The sequence below is a fragment of the Piliocolobus tephrosceles genome, chromosome 5 (genome assembly GCF_002776525.5).
Source record: "Piliocolobus tephrosceles isolate RC106 chromosome 5, ASM277652v3, whole genome shotgun sequence".
Taxonomy (NCBI): Eukaryota; Metazoa; Chordata; class Mammalia; order Primates; family Cercopithecidae; genus Piliocolobus; species Piliocolobus tephrosceles.
The window spans coordinates 61,323,381-61,338,200 of NC_045438.1; positions in this window are offsets into that span (position 1 = coordinate 61,323,381).

Genomic DNA, 14,820 nt, shown 5'->3' on the forward strand with positions numbered 1-14,820 from the left:
AAAAAATTAGCAAATCAGCCAGGTGTGGTGACGTGTGTCTGTAGTCCCAACTACTCCAGAGGCTGAGACAGAAGAATCACTTGAACCTGGGTTGCAGTGAGCTGAGATTCCGCCACTGCACTGCAGCCTGGGTGACAGAGCAAGACTCTGTCTAAAAAAAAAAAAATTAGCTAGATTTGGTGCCTTGCATCTGTAGTTCCAGCTACTTGGGAGGCTGAAGTGGGAGGATTGCTTGAGCCTGGGAGTTTGAGGTTGCAGTCAGCTGTGATAATGCCACTGCACTCTAGCCTGGGTGACAAAGTATGACCCTATCTAAAAAAAAAAAAATTAAATTAAAAAAAGAATTGCATATAAAACAGTTGATTTTCTCTTATCCACTCCATTTCCCCTACGGGAAAAGTGTTGCCAAAGCAAAGCCATTAGACATTTAGCATCAACTGAAAACAGGAGTGGTGTTGTAAGACGAGAAATGCTAAGGTTCCCAATGCAAACATTGGGTCCTCACAGGAAAGTGAAAGATGGAATTAATAAGAGGTCTTAAGAATCAAAGAGGGCCAACCTTTGACTAATGAAAGTCCTCAAGGCCGGGCATAGTGGTTCATGCTTATAATCCCAGCACTTTGGAAGGTGAAAGTGGGAGGACTGCTTGAGCCCAAGAGTTAGAGACCAGTCTGGGCAACATAGTGAGACCCTGTGTCTATAAACAAAATATAATAAAAGTACTTTTTTTTTTTTGAGAGGGAGTCTTGCACTGTTGCCCAGGCTGGAGTACAATGGCGCAATCTCTGCTCACTGCAATCTCTGCCTCCTGGGTTCAAGCCATTCTTCTGCCTCAGCCTCCTGAGTAGCTGGAATTACAGGTGCCTGCCACCACGCCCGGCTAATTTTTTGTATTTTTAGTAGAGATGGAGTTTCATTGTGTTGGCCAGGCTGGTCTCCATCTCCTGACCTCGTGATCTGCCCGCCTTGGCCTCCCAAAGTGTTGGGATTACAGGCGTGAGCCACTGTGCCTGGCCATAAAAATACATTTCAAAAAATAAAAACAAGAGTCCTCAAAAGAGTTGCAAAATTGAGTGGTAAAGTAATGATAATGGAGAGAAAGAAAGTAAATATCAGAGAAAATAACAGAGCAAATGAATTAAAAATACCACCACCCAGACACATGCTGTGAAACATTAAGTCCCCAAGGTTAATGAATAGATCCTCAGTCTGGGCAACATAGTGAAACACCATCTCTATAAAAAAATTAAAAATAAAAATTGGCCAGGCATGGTGGTATGTGCCTGCAGTCCCAGCTACTGGGGAGGCTGAGGTAGGAGAATTGCTTGAGCCCAGGAGGACAAGGCTGCAATGAACTACCATCAGGCAATGGTGATGCAAAGCAGCTGAGCCGCAAACTGGGGCTTAGCCTGGGTTAGTTCTTGTGTTTGCCCAGGAAAGAATTCAAGGGCAAGCTGGTGGTGTTAGTAACTTTTACTGAAGTGGCAGTGTATAGTAGCAGCAGAGGTACTGCTCCCTGCAGAACAGGGCTACCACATAGACAGTGTGCCCAAAGTAGCAGCTCAGGGGCAGTTTTGCGGTCATATTTATACCCAGTTTTAATCACATGTAAATTAAGGGACAGGTTATTTAGAAATTTTCAGAAAAGCAATGGTAACATCTGGGTGTTGCCATGGCAATGGTAAACTGCCATTGTGCTGGTGGGCATGTCTTATGGAGGAATGCTTTTGGTACTTCTTCCCTGTTTCAGCCAGTCTTCCATCCGGTCTGGAGTTGAGTCCTGCCTCTGACCTCAATGGCACTCCAGCTTGGGCAGCAAAGTGAGATCCTGTCTCAAAACAAACAAAAAATAGATCCTGGCCGGGCACGGTGGCTCATGCCTGTAATCCCAGCACTTTGGGAGGCCGAGGTGGGCAGATCACGAGGTCAGGCCATCGAGACCATCCTGGCCAATATGGTGAAACCCTGTTTCTACTAAAAATACAAAAAAATTAGCTGGGCATGGTGGCGCACACCTGTAGTACCAGGTGCTCAGGAGGCTGAGGCAGGAGAATCACTTGAACCCAGGAGGTGGAGGTTGCTGTGAGCCAAGATCGCGCCACTGCACTCCAGCCTGGCGACAGAGCCAGACTCTGTCTAAAAATAATAATAATAATAATGATAAAATAAATAAATAAATCCTAAACATTTCTATGGGGAAAATAGGACACTTAAAGTGAGGTTAAACAGATTTACAACACATCTGAGCCAACGAATGTTAGAAAATACTGGAGTAATGCCTTCAGGGTTCTGAGAAAAATTCATTTATTTTTAAGTTTTAATTAATTAATTAATTTATTTTTTGAGACAGGGTCTCACTCTGTCATGCAGGCTAGGGTGCAGTGGTGCAATCATGGCTCACTATAGCCTCAACCTCCAAGGCTCAAGTGATTCTCCTCCCTCAGCCTCTCAAGTAGCTGGGACTACAGGCCCGCGCCACCATGCTTGGTTAATTATTATTATTATTATTATTATTATTATTATTATTATTATTATTGAGATGGAGTCTCGCTCTGTCATCTGGGCTGGAGTGCAGTGGCACGATCTCGGCTCACTGCAAGCTACCTCCTCCCAGGTTCACACCATTCTCCTGTTTCAGCCTCCCGAGTAGCTGGGATTACAGGCGCCCGCCACCATGCCTGGCTAATTTTTTGCATTTTTAGTAGAGACTGGGTTTCACTGTGTTAGCCAGGATGGTTTCTATCTCCTGAACTCGTGATCCGCCCGCCTCAGCCTCCCAAAGTGCTGGGATTACAGGCGTGAGCCACCGCACCCAGTGGATGCCCTGTTAATTTTTTTTTTTTTTTTTGGTAGAGATAGAGTTTTGTCATGTTGCCCAGGCTGGTCTTGAAGTCCTGGGCTCAAGAGCCTGCTTCAGCCTCCCAAAGTGTTGGGATTGCAGGTGTGAGCCACTGTGCTCAGCCGAAAATTCGTTTTTAACTTCGGATTCTATACTCAGGTCAGGCATAACTGTAAAGAGGTTGGCACAGGGGTTGTCTGAGATGGAGTTTTGCTCTTGTTGCCCAGGCTGAAGTGCAATGGTGCAATCTCGGCTCACTGCAACCTCTGCCTGTCAGGTTCAGATGATTCTCCTGCCTCAGCCTCCCAAGTAGCTAGGATTATAGGCGCCTGCCACCGTGCCTGGCTAATTTTTATATTTTTAGTAGACATGGGGTTTCACCATGTTGGCCAGGGTGGTCTCGAACTCCTGACTTTGTTATCTGTACCCCTTGGCCTCCCAAAGTGCTGGGATTACAGGCGTGAGCTACCGCACCAGGCACAGGGTTTTAACAGCAGGACAGATGAAAGGCACCCAACCTAGTTGAGGGGAGGTAAGAGAAGACTTCCTGAAGGAGGTGATCCTGAGCTCTCCTTAGACCATGAGCAAACAGCTTGGTAAATCTTCAGTAAATTTCCCTGAGCTAGATTAGAGTGTTGCAAGAGAAATTTTACCTCCAGATTCAAATTTGACTTCCACATTGCTCATAAACTTATGATGAAGGGCATAAGCATTTAAATATAGTCATAATTCTGCTTACTATTCCCATCACATACGCAGCGAACCTGACTTGCAAGATTTGCAGCTCAGTTCTCCTCATGACTAATTCGTTGATGCTGGGCACACCCACCTTTCCTTTTGACTTGGACAAACTGTTAAAACCATCACATTTTTCTTTTATTGCAGGTTTCTTTTTCGTTTTATTTTCTTTTGAGACAGAGTTCCACTCTTGTCCCCCAGGCTAGAGTGCAATGGCGAGATCTTGGCTCACTGCAACCTCTGCCTCCAGGTTGAAGCGATTCTCTCCTGCCTCAGCCTCCCCAGTAGCTGGAATTACAGGTGCCTGCCACCACACCCAGCTAATTTTTGTATTTTTAGCAGAGACGGGGTTTTGTCATGTTGGCCAGGCTGGTCTTGGACTACTGGCCTCAAGTGATCTGCCCACCTTGGCTTCCCAAAGTATTGGAATTACAGACGTGAGCCACTGGGCCTGGCCAGCCTCTCTTTTATAAAATCATCCCACAGTTCACTTCAAAATCTCTTTTTTGATTGAAAATTAAAATATCCCAGCTCTGTGAAACAAGCTTCAGCTTGATAGTGGGTTAATCAACTTTGTTTTTGTTTTGCAGCATATTGTGTTATTGTGTTTGTTATACATTTGAAGACATCCAATATTTTTCCACATGGGATCTAGGAAAAAATAACAATTAAAACAATAAAAGTTCTCATAATCTGTTGACAGAAAACACTAACCTAATGTTCCTAATGTTTAAGAATGAAATTTGTCTCACATGATATGCTTTCACCATCAGAGTAGAGTAATACCACTAATAGATGGAGAGGGTGTGTTTTAGCAACATTCTTGTAGTTTTTTTTTTTTTTTAGGTGGTTTTGCTCTTGTCACCCAGGCTGGAGTGCAGTGGCATGATCTCAGTTCACTGCAACCTCTTCCTCCCAGGTTCAAGCAATTCTCCTGCCTCAGCCTCCCAAGTAGCTGGGACTGTAGGTGCCCGCCACTACGCCTGACTAATTTTTGTATTTTTAGTGGAGATGGGGTTTCACCATATTGGCCAGGCTGGTCTCGAAATCCTGACCTCAGGCGCTCCACCCACCTCGGCCTCCCAAAGTGCTGGGATTACAGGCATGAGCCACGGCACACGGCCTGTTGTAGTTAGACTCTCCTTTACAGAAAGAAAATTCTCCTTTACAGAAAGAAAACATGAGGTCCCAGTGCAGTGTCTCATGCCTGTAATCTTAGCACTTTGGAAGGCTGAGGTGGGAGGATTGCTTGAGCCCAGGAGTTAGAGACAAGCTTGGGCAACACAGTGAAAACCACCTTAAAAAATAAACAAACAAAAAAACTGAAAAAAAAAAAAAAAAAAAGAAAAATATGAATAAGAAAGTCCTGTCCATGGATATCAAAGATGCCTTCCAGTTCCACTGAATGGCTTTTTCAGGATGGCCCTTCATTCAGTGACAGAGTTAAAGTTTGGACACAGCACTGGGTTAAAGGCTGTTCCCGTAAAATTTATGTTTACCTGGCACCTGTGAATGTGACCTCATTTTGAAATAGGCTATTTGCAGATATATTCAAGTTAAAATGAGGTTATGCCGGACTAGTGAGGGCCCTCAATCCATTATGACTAGTGTCTGTGGAATGAGAAGAAGAAAGTTTGTGGCTGGTGCGGTGGGTCACGCCTGTAATCCCAGCACTCTGGGAGGCCAAGGCAGGCGGATCATCTGAGGTCAGGAGTTCGAGACAAGCCTGGCCAACATGGTGAAACCCCGTCCCTACTAAGAATACAAAGATTAGCCAGGCATGGTGGGGAGCACCTGTGATCCCAGCTACATGGGAGGCTGAGGCAGGAGAATCGCTTGAACCCGAGAGGCGGGGGTGGCAGTAAGCCGGAATTGCGCCACTGCACTACAGCCTGGGCAACATGAGTGAAACTCCGTCTCACAAAGAAAAAAAAAAAAGAAAGAAAGAAAGGGGAAGTTTGTTTACACAAATACAAAGGTTAGATGACCGTGTGGAGACACAGATTGGCGTTATGCTGCCATAAAGCAAGGACTGCTGTGGCTTGCAGGCAACACCAGAACCTGGAATCTGCACAGAAGGATTCTCCCCTGTGGGCTTCAGAGAGATCATGGCCCTCCAGATAACCTGATTTCAGACTTGTGGCCTCCAGGACTGTGAGCTAATCAGTTCCTGTCATTTTAAGCCACCCAGTTTGTGGCAATTTGTCACAGCAGCCTGAGAAGACTGACACAGGCATCAATCAAACTCTTCTCATACCCTGTCAGGAGGAGGTGGGCAACCCTTCCTTAGTCTGGGCTGTATCCTCATCCAACAGAGAGAAGTTTGATTCTTTTTTTTTTTTTTTTTGAGACGGTGTCTCCCTCTGTTGCCCAGGCTGCAGTGCAGTGGCGCAATCTCAACTCACTGCAACCTCCACCTCCCGGGTTCAAGCGATTTTTTTTTTTTAATGAGACAGGGTCTGTGTTGCCCAGGCTGGAGTGCAGTAGTGCGATCATAGCTCCCTGCAGCCTTAAACTCCTAGGCTAAAGTGATCCTCCTACCTCAGCCTCCTGAGTAACTAGGATCACAGGGGCCATTGACCATGCCTGGCTAATTTTATAATTTTTTTGTAGAGATGGGGTCTTACTATGTTGCCCAGGCTGGTCTCAAACTCCTGTCTCGAGCAATTCTTCCACCTTAGTCTCCCAAAATGTTGGGATTACAGGTGTGAGCCACTGTGCCTGTCTAGATGTCTGATTTTTAATCCCACTGTCTCCCAATCCTACTCCTCAGCTGTCCTGACAGCAGCTCTGTGCTAAGTAGACCAGAATCTGTTTTCTGAACATTCTTCAAGCCTAAGTCATCCTTATTTAAGGGAGCTTTGTTCTCAGACTTTTAATCAACGTTTAAGCGGTCTGAATATCACTCCTGGAAGAGTAACAGGTTTTTACTTGGTAGCAAATGCTCTGAAATCTGATTGGCTAGATAACTGTTACTGGCAGACTGGAAAGTGCAAAGGCAAGGAAGTCCTCTTACACTTACTGAGGCAATGAACATGTCAATGGCAGTGGCAGCGGTACCTACACGTTCTCTGCATTTCTACACGTTCTCTGCATTTCATAAGCCCCACGACTCTTGCATACATGGAGAAGGGGTAAAAATGACTATCAGCCAAATATGGAAAAAAAAGCAGAGGTGGTAATTTTAACATATACAAAGTAAGATTTAAGACGAAGAGGATGGAATGTTTCAGTGAGATCATTTGATCTTGATAAATGGCAAAATTGATACAGTAGTCTTCTCTTAGCCATAGTTTAGATTTCCATGGTTTCCATTAGTTACTAGTTACCCATGATACAGAACAATAGGATGTTAAGAGAAAGAGAGAGAGGAAGAGAGGACCACATTCATATAATGTCTGTTATATGACATTGTGATAATTGTATTTTATTATCAGTTATTGTTGTTTATCTGTTAACTGTTCCTAATTTATCAATTAAACCTTATTATCATAGGTATGCATGTATAGGAAAAAGCAGTGTGTGTATATGTGTTTGAAGTTCAGTACTATCTGGGCTTCGGGGGTCTTGGTGTGTATCCCCCAAGGACAAGGGGGGACTACTGTACCGGGCATTGCAGTCTTTGCCCTCTATAGTCTTACAGACCTGGGGTTAAATCCTATCACTGTCTAACTGTAAAACTATACAAATTATCCTCCTGGAGCCTCAGTTTTCATACAGGTAAAAAGGAGATGAAACATACCTTACTCAGAGGACAGCTATGAGGCTTATATTAGCTAACACATGCCTAGGATTCAATAAAAGTTAGCTCTCATGTTCACTCTACTTAATTTCCAAGAAACATACCAAAGCTATTGCTTTTTTCCTCAAGCTGTTGGCCCTTACCTTCAGTGCTTTTTTTTTGTTACCAAAAACTTTTTGTTCTTTTTAAAATTTAATTTAATTTAATTTTTTTGCCTTAAGCTATGACGTTTGAATGTTACCAAAAACTTTAGATCTATCATTTATTGAAATGAATTTGGTTTCATTAAATAACTTTTAAAAAAAATACATTTAAAAAATTTCAATAGTTTTTAGGATACAAGTGGCTTTTGGTTACATAGGTGAATAGTATAGTGGAGATGTCTAAGATTTTAGTGCACTAGTCACCCAAGTAGTATACATTGTACCCAATATGTAGTTTTTTATCTCTTAATCCTCTCCCATCCTCCCTCTTCAGAGTCTCCAGTGTCCATTATACCACTCTGTATGCCTTTGTGTACCCATAGCTAAGCCCCACTTTTTTTTTTGAGACGGAGTCTCGCTCTGCCGCCCAGACTGGAGTGCAGTGGCCGGGTCTCAGCTCACTGCAAGCTCCGCCTCCTGGGTTCACGCCATTCTCCTGCCTCAGCCTCCCAAGCAGCTGGGACTACAGGCGCCCGCCAAGTCACCTGGCTAGTTTTTTGTATTTTTTAGTAGAGACGGGGTTTCACCATGTTAGCCAGGATGGTCTCGATCCCCTGACCTCGTGATCCGTCCGTCTCGGCCTCCCAAAGTGCTGGGATTACAGGCTTGAGCCACCGCGCCCAGCCTAGCACCACTTTTAAATGGGAACATACCGTATTTTGGTTTTCCATTCCTGAGCTACTTCACTTAGAATAATGGCTGCCAGCCCCATCCAAGTTTCTGCAAAAGACAGTATTTCATTCTTTTTTTTGACTGAGTTGTATTCCATGGCGTGTATATACCACCTTTTCTTTATCCATTCATTGGTTGGTTGATTGGCACTTAGTTTTGTTCCATATCTTTGCAATTGTGAATTGTGTTGTGATAGACATAAGCATGCAGGTGTCTTTTTGATATAATGACTTATTTTCCTTTAGGTAGATATTCAGTAGAGGAATTGTTGGATTGAATGGTACATCTACTTTTAGTTCTTTGAGAATTCTCCATACTGTTTTCCACAGAGGTTGTACTAATTTACATTCCCATCAGCAGTGTATAAGCATTCCCTTTTCACCACATCATTTTCATTATCTTGATTCTTCTAATCCGTGAGCATGAGATGTATTTCCATTTGTTTGTGTCATCTATGATTTATTTCAGCAGTGTTTTGTAGTTCTGTTGCTGAGATCTCTCACTTCCTTGGTTAAATATATTCCTAGTTATTTTATTTTTTCAGTTATTGTAAACGGGATTGAGTTCTTCTAGAAAATAACTCAATAGGGAAAAGACACCCTATTAAATAGTTGTTTAGGCATTGAGTTCTTTTCTTTTTTTTTTTTTTTTTTTGAGACGAAGTCTCGCTCTGTTGCCCAGGCTGGAGTGCAGTGGCCGGATCTCAGCTCACTGCAAGCTCCGCCTCCGGGGTTCACGCCATTCTCCTGTCTCAGCCTCCCGAGTAGCTGGGACTACAGGCGCCCGCCACCTTGCCCGGCTAGTTTTTTGTATTTTTTTAGTAGAGACGGGGTTTCACCTTGTTGGCCAGGATGGTCTCGATCTCCTGACCTCGTGATCCGCCCGTCTCGGCCTCCCAAAGTGCTGGGATTACAGGCTTGAGCCACCGCGCCCGGCCTGAGTTCTTTTCTAAAACGCATCTCTAGCTCTCAAGGAACTATAGATACAAGAATAAACCAAACCCAAAGGTAACAGAAGAAAATTCCTTTTCTTGAGTTCTTGATTTGTTCTCAGCTTGATCATTGTTGCTGTATAGCAATGCTACTGATTTGTGTACATTTATTTTGTAGCCTGAGACTTCACCGAATTCATTTATCAAGCTAGGAGTCTTTTGGAGTTTTCTAGGTATACAATCATATCAATAGCAAACAGAGATAGTCTGACTTTTTCTTTTCCAATTTGGATGCCTTTTCTTTCTTTCTCTTGCCTGATGGATCTGGTTAGCACTTCCAGTACTATGTTGAGTAGAAGAAGTGAAAGTGGGCATTCTTGTCTTGTTCCAGCTCTCAGGGGAGATGCTTTCAACTCTTCTCCATTCTGTATGATGTTGGCTGTGGGTTTATCATATATGGCTTTTATTATTTTGAGGTGTGTTCCTTCTATGCCTAGTTTATTGAGGTTTTTTATCAAAAAGGGATGTTGGATTTTATAAAATGCTTTCTCTGCATCTATTGAGATAATTGTTTTTTGTTGTTGTTTTTGAGACAGAGTTTTGCTCTTGTTGCCCAGGCTGGAGTGCAATGGTGTGATCTTGGCTCACCACAACCTCCACTTCCTGGGTTCAAATTATTTTCCTGCTTCAGCCTCCCGAGTACCAGGATTATAGGCATGTGCCACTATGCCCAGCTAACTTTTGTATTTTTAGTAGAGATGCGGTTTCTCCATGTTGGTCAGGCTGGTCTTGAACTCCCGACCTCCAGGTGATCTGCCTGCCTCAGCCTCCCAAAGTGCCGGGATTACAGGCGTGAGCCACTGTGACTGTGACTTGTGTATGTTGAACCATTCCTGCATCCCTGGGCTGAAACCCACTTGGTCATGGAGAATTACCTTTTTCATGTGCTATTAGATTTAGTTTGCTATATGTTGTTGAGGATTTTTGCATCTATGTTCATCAGGGATATTTGTCTATAGATTTCTTTTTTTTTTTTAAATAGGATAAGATTTCTTTCTTTCTTTCTTTTTTTTTTTTTTACTGTCCTTTCCTGGCTTTGGTATCAGAGTGATACTGGCTTCACAGAATGAGTTGGGGAAGATTCCTTCTTTCACAATCTTTTGGAATTGATTCAGTAGGATTGGTACCAATTCTTCTTTAAATGTCTGCTAGAATTTGGCTGTGAATCTTTTTGGCCTAGGCTTTTTTTTTCTTGGCAATCTCACTGCTTGTTACTGGTCTGTTCAGGATTTCTATTTCTTTCTCATTCAAGCTAGGAGGGTTGTAAATTTCCAGGAATTTATCTATTTCCTCTATCTTTATAGAGTTGTTCATAGTAGTCTCAAATGATCTTTTGTATTTCTGTGGTGTTGGTTGTAATGTCTCCAATTTCATTTCTAATTGAGCTTATTTGAATCTTCTCTTTTATTTTCCGATATTTATTTATTTATTTATTTGTTTATTTATTTGAGATGGAGTTTTGCTCTGTCGTCCAGGCTAGAGTGCGGTGGCGTGATCTCAGTTCACTGCAACATCAAGTGAGTCTCCTGACTTAGCCTCCTGAGTAGCTAGGATTACAGGTACCCGCCACTGTGCCTGGCTAATTTTTGTATTTTTAGTAAGAGATGGGGTTTCATCATGTTGGCCAGGCTGGTCTCGAACTCCTGTTTTGATCCACCTGCCTCAGCCTCCCAAAGGGCTGGGATTACAGGAGTGAGCCACTGTACCAGGCCTTCTCTCTTATTTTCTTGGTTAATCTAGCTAATGAAATATTGAGTTTGTTTGTGTTTTCAAGGAATTACTTGTTTGTTTCATTGATCTTTTGTATTTTTCTTTCAATTTCATTTAGTTCTGATCTGATCTTTGTTATTTCTTCTCTTCTGTTAGCTTCAGGTTTGGTTTATTCTTGTATCTCTATTTCCTGGAGGTATGATGTTAGGTTGTCAATTTGTGACCTTTCAGACTTTTTGATGTAGGCATTTAGCACTAAAAACTTTCCTGTTAGAACTGCTTTTGCTGTATCTCTAAGGTTTTGATATTTGATAACTTGTGTCACTATTATTCATTACAAATAATTTTATTTTATTTTATTTTGAGGCGAGGTCTCATTCCATTGCCCACAGCCACCTTTCCTTTTAACTTGAACAAACTGTTACTGCTAAAAGCATTACATTTTTCTTTTATTGCAGATTTTCTTTTCTTTTCCTCCTCCTCCTCCTCCTCCTCCTCCTCCTCCTCCTCCTCCTCCTCCTTCTTCTTCTTCTTCTTCTTCTTCTTCATTTTTTTTTGTTTAGATGGAGTTTTGCTCTTGTCTCCTAGGCTGAAGTGCAATGGCATGATCTTGGCTCACAGCAACCTCTGCCTCATGGTTTCAAGTGATTTTCCTGCCTCAGTCTCCTGAGTAGCTGGGAATACAGACACATGCCACAATGCCCAGCTAATTTTTTATTTTATTTTTATGTTTTGAGAAGGAGTTTTGCTCTGCCACCCAGGCTGGAGTGCAGTGGTGCGATCTTGGCTCACTTCATCCTCTGCCTCCCAGGTTCAAGTAATTCTGCTGCCTTAGCCTCTTGAGTAGCTGGGATTACAGGCACACACCACCATGCCTGGATAATTTTTGTATTTTTAGTAGAGACAGGGTTTTACCATGTTGGCTAGGTTGGTCTGGAACTCCTAACCTCAAGTAATCTGCCTGCCTGGGCCTCCCAAAGTGTTGGATTACAGGTGTGAGCTACTGTACCCGACCCAAGCTAGACATGAACCCCTGGCTTCAAATGATCTCCTCACCTTGGCCTCCCAACATGAAGTGATTACACCATGCTGGCCTCTGTCTCTTTTCTTAAGTGTGGTAGTAATTGTTCTATACAGCTGGGAGCTCCAGAGTTAAGTGCACATATATTTAGGACTGCAATATCATCTTGTTGGATTGATCCTTTTATCATTATATAATGACTTTCTTTGTCTTTGTCTTTTTTTTGTTTTGCTCTGTCGTCCAGGTTGGATGACAGTCTCGCTCTGTCGCCCAGGTTGGAGTGCCGTGGCGTGATCTCGGCTCACCACAAGCTCCGCCTCCCGGGTTCATGCCATTCTCCTGCCTCAGCCTCCTGAGCAGCTGGGACTATAGGCGCCCGCCACTGTGCCTGGCTAATTTTTTTGTATTTTTGGTAGAGACAGGGTTTCACCATATTCGCCAGGATGGTCTCGATCTCCTGACCTCATGATCTGCCCGCCTCGGCCTCCCAAAGTGCTGGGATTACAGGCGTGAGCCACCGCACCCGGCCTGTCTTTTTCTTACTGTTATTGCTTTACAGTCTGTTTTATCAGATATAAGAACAGTTATTCTTGCTTGCTTTTGGTTTCCATTTGTGTGGAATAACTTTTTCCATCCCTTTACCTTGAGTCTGTAAGAATCTTTATATACTTGGTGAGTCTCTTGAAGACAGCATATATTTGGTCTATGACTTTTTATCCACTCTGCCAATCTGTACCTTGTAAGGTTCTATTCTGGTGCATATCAACCTTTTGTTTCAAGATTTAGAACTCCTTTTAGCATTTCTTGTAGGGCTGGCCTGGCAGTGACAAATTCGCTTATGATTTGCTAGTCTGAAAAAGACTTTATTTCTCCTTCATTTATGAAACATAGTTCTGCTGGATACAAAATTCTCGACTGAGAGTTATTATGTTTAAGTAGGCTAAAGACAGGACCCCAATCTCTTCTGGCTTGTAAGGTTTCTGCTGAGAAATCTGCTATTAGTCTGAAAGGTTTTCCTTTATAGGTTACCAGATGCTTTTGTCTCACTGCTCTTAGAAATCTCTCCTTCATACTGGCTTTAGATAGCTTGATGACAATATGCCTTGGTGATGTCCTTTTCTTTCAGTTTGTGAAGAGTTTCTTTTTCCTATTAAAGATAAACGAAAAACAAAACTCCTAACATCTCCTAACTGTGGTAGCTTTCTCTTTCTTTTCTTAGCCAACCTCTTATATATTTCTTTTCTTTCTTTCCTTCTTTCTTTCTTTTTTTCTTTTTCTTTCTTTCTTTTTCTTTTTTCTTTTTTTTTGTGAGACAGGGTCTCACTGTGTCATCCAGGCTGAAATGCAGTAGTGTGATCACAGCTCACTGCAGCCTTGACTTTCTGGTCCCATGCACTCCTCCCACCTCAGTCTCCTGAGTAGCTGGGACCACTTGTGCACACCATCATGCCTGGCTATTTTTTTAGTTTTATTTTTATTTTTTAAATTTAATTTAATTTTATTATTATTATACTTTAAGTTCTAGGGTACATGTGCATAACGTGCAGGTTTGTTACATATGTATACTTGTGCCATGTTGGTGTGCTGCACCCATCAACTTGTCAGCACCCATCAACTTGTCATTTACATCAGGTATATATGCCTGGCTATTTTTGTAGAGATGGGATATCCATATATTGCCCTGGCTGGTCTCAAACTCCTGGGCTCAAGCAATCCTCCCACCTCAGCCTCCAAAAGTGTTGGGATTACAGGCATGAGACATCACACCCAGCCCTACCTTTTTTTCATGTAAGTGTTATTTATTTGAAAAGGAAACATTTCATGGAACAAAATTAAAAAAGTCATACATACAGTAAAAATTCTACTGCCTACTCCTGATTCTCAAGTACACAGTTAACCTTTCCTGAGTAACCAGTTTCTTGTGGTCCTTTCAGGCTAAGTGTTGGGGGAACCTGACCCCAATATTTCAACATAGGTTCTTTCTATTTTCTCGAAGTGTCGGCTGGTCTGAGAAATAAAGAGAAAGGGTACAAAGAGAGGAATTTTATAGCTGGGCTGCCGGGGGTGACAGCACATATTGGTAGGTCCGTGATGCCCACCTGAGCTGCAAAACCAGCAGGTTTTTATTAAGGACTTCAAAAGGGGAGGGGATGTACGAACAGGGAGTAGGTCACAAAGATCACATGCTTCAGAGGGCAAAAAGGAAAACAAAGATCACATGCTTCTGAGGCCAATAAAGATCACAAGGCAAAGGGCAAAGCAAAGATCACAAGGCAAAGGGCAAAGTAAAAAACTCCTGATAAGGGTCTGTGTTCAGCTGTGCACATACTGTCTTGATAAACATCTTAAACAATAGAAAACAGTTCGAGAGCAGAGAACCAGTCTGATCTCAAATTTACCAGGGTGGGGTTTCTTCCCCACCCTAATCAGCCTGAGGGTACTGCAGGAGACCAGGGCATATTTCAGTCCTTATCTCAACTGCATAAGACAGACACTCCCAGAGCCGTTTATAGACCTACCCCCAGGCATGATTTCCTTCCCCAGGGTATTATTTCCTTGCTGGGAAAAGAATTCAGTGATATCTTCCCTACTTGCACGTCCATTTATAGACTGTCTGCAAGAAGAAAAATATGGCTCTATTCTACCTGACCCCACAGGCAGTCAGACCTTATGGTTGTCTTCCCTTTTTCCCTAAAATTGCTGTTATTCTGTTCTTTTTCAAGGTGCACTGATTTCATATTGTTCAAACACACATGTTTTACAATCAATTTGTACAGTTAGCTACAATGATCACAGTGGTCCTGAGGTGACGTACATCCTCAACTTATGAAGATAACAAGATTAAGAGATTAAAGACAGGCATAAGAAATTATTAAAGTATTAATTTTAGGAACTGATAAATGT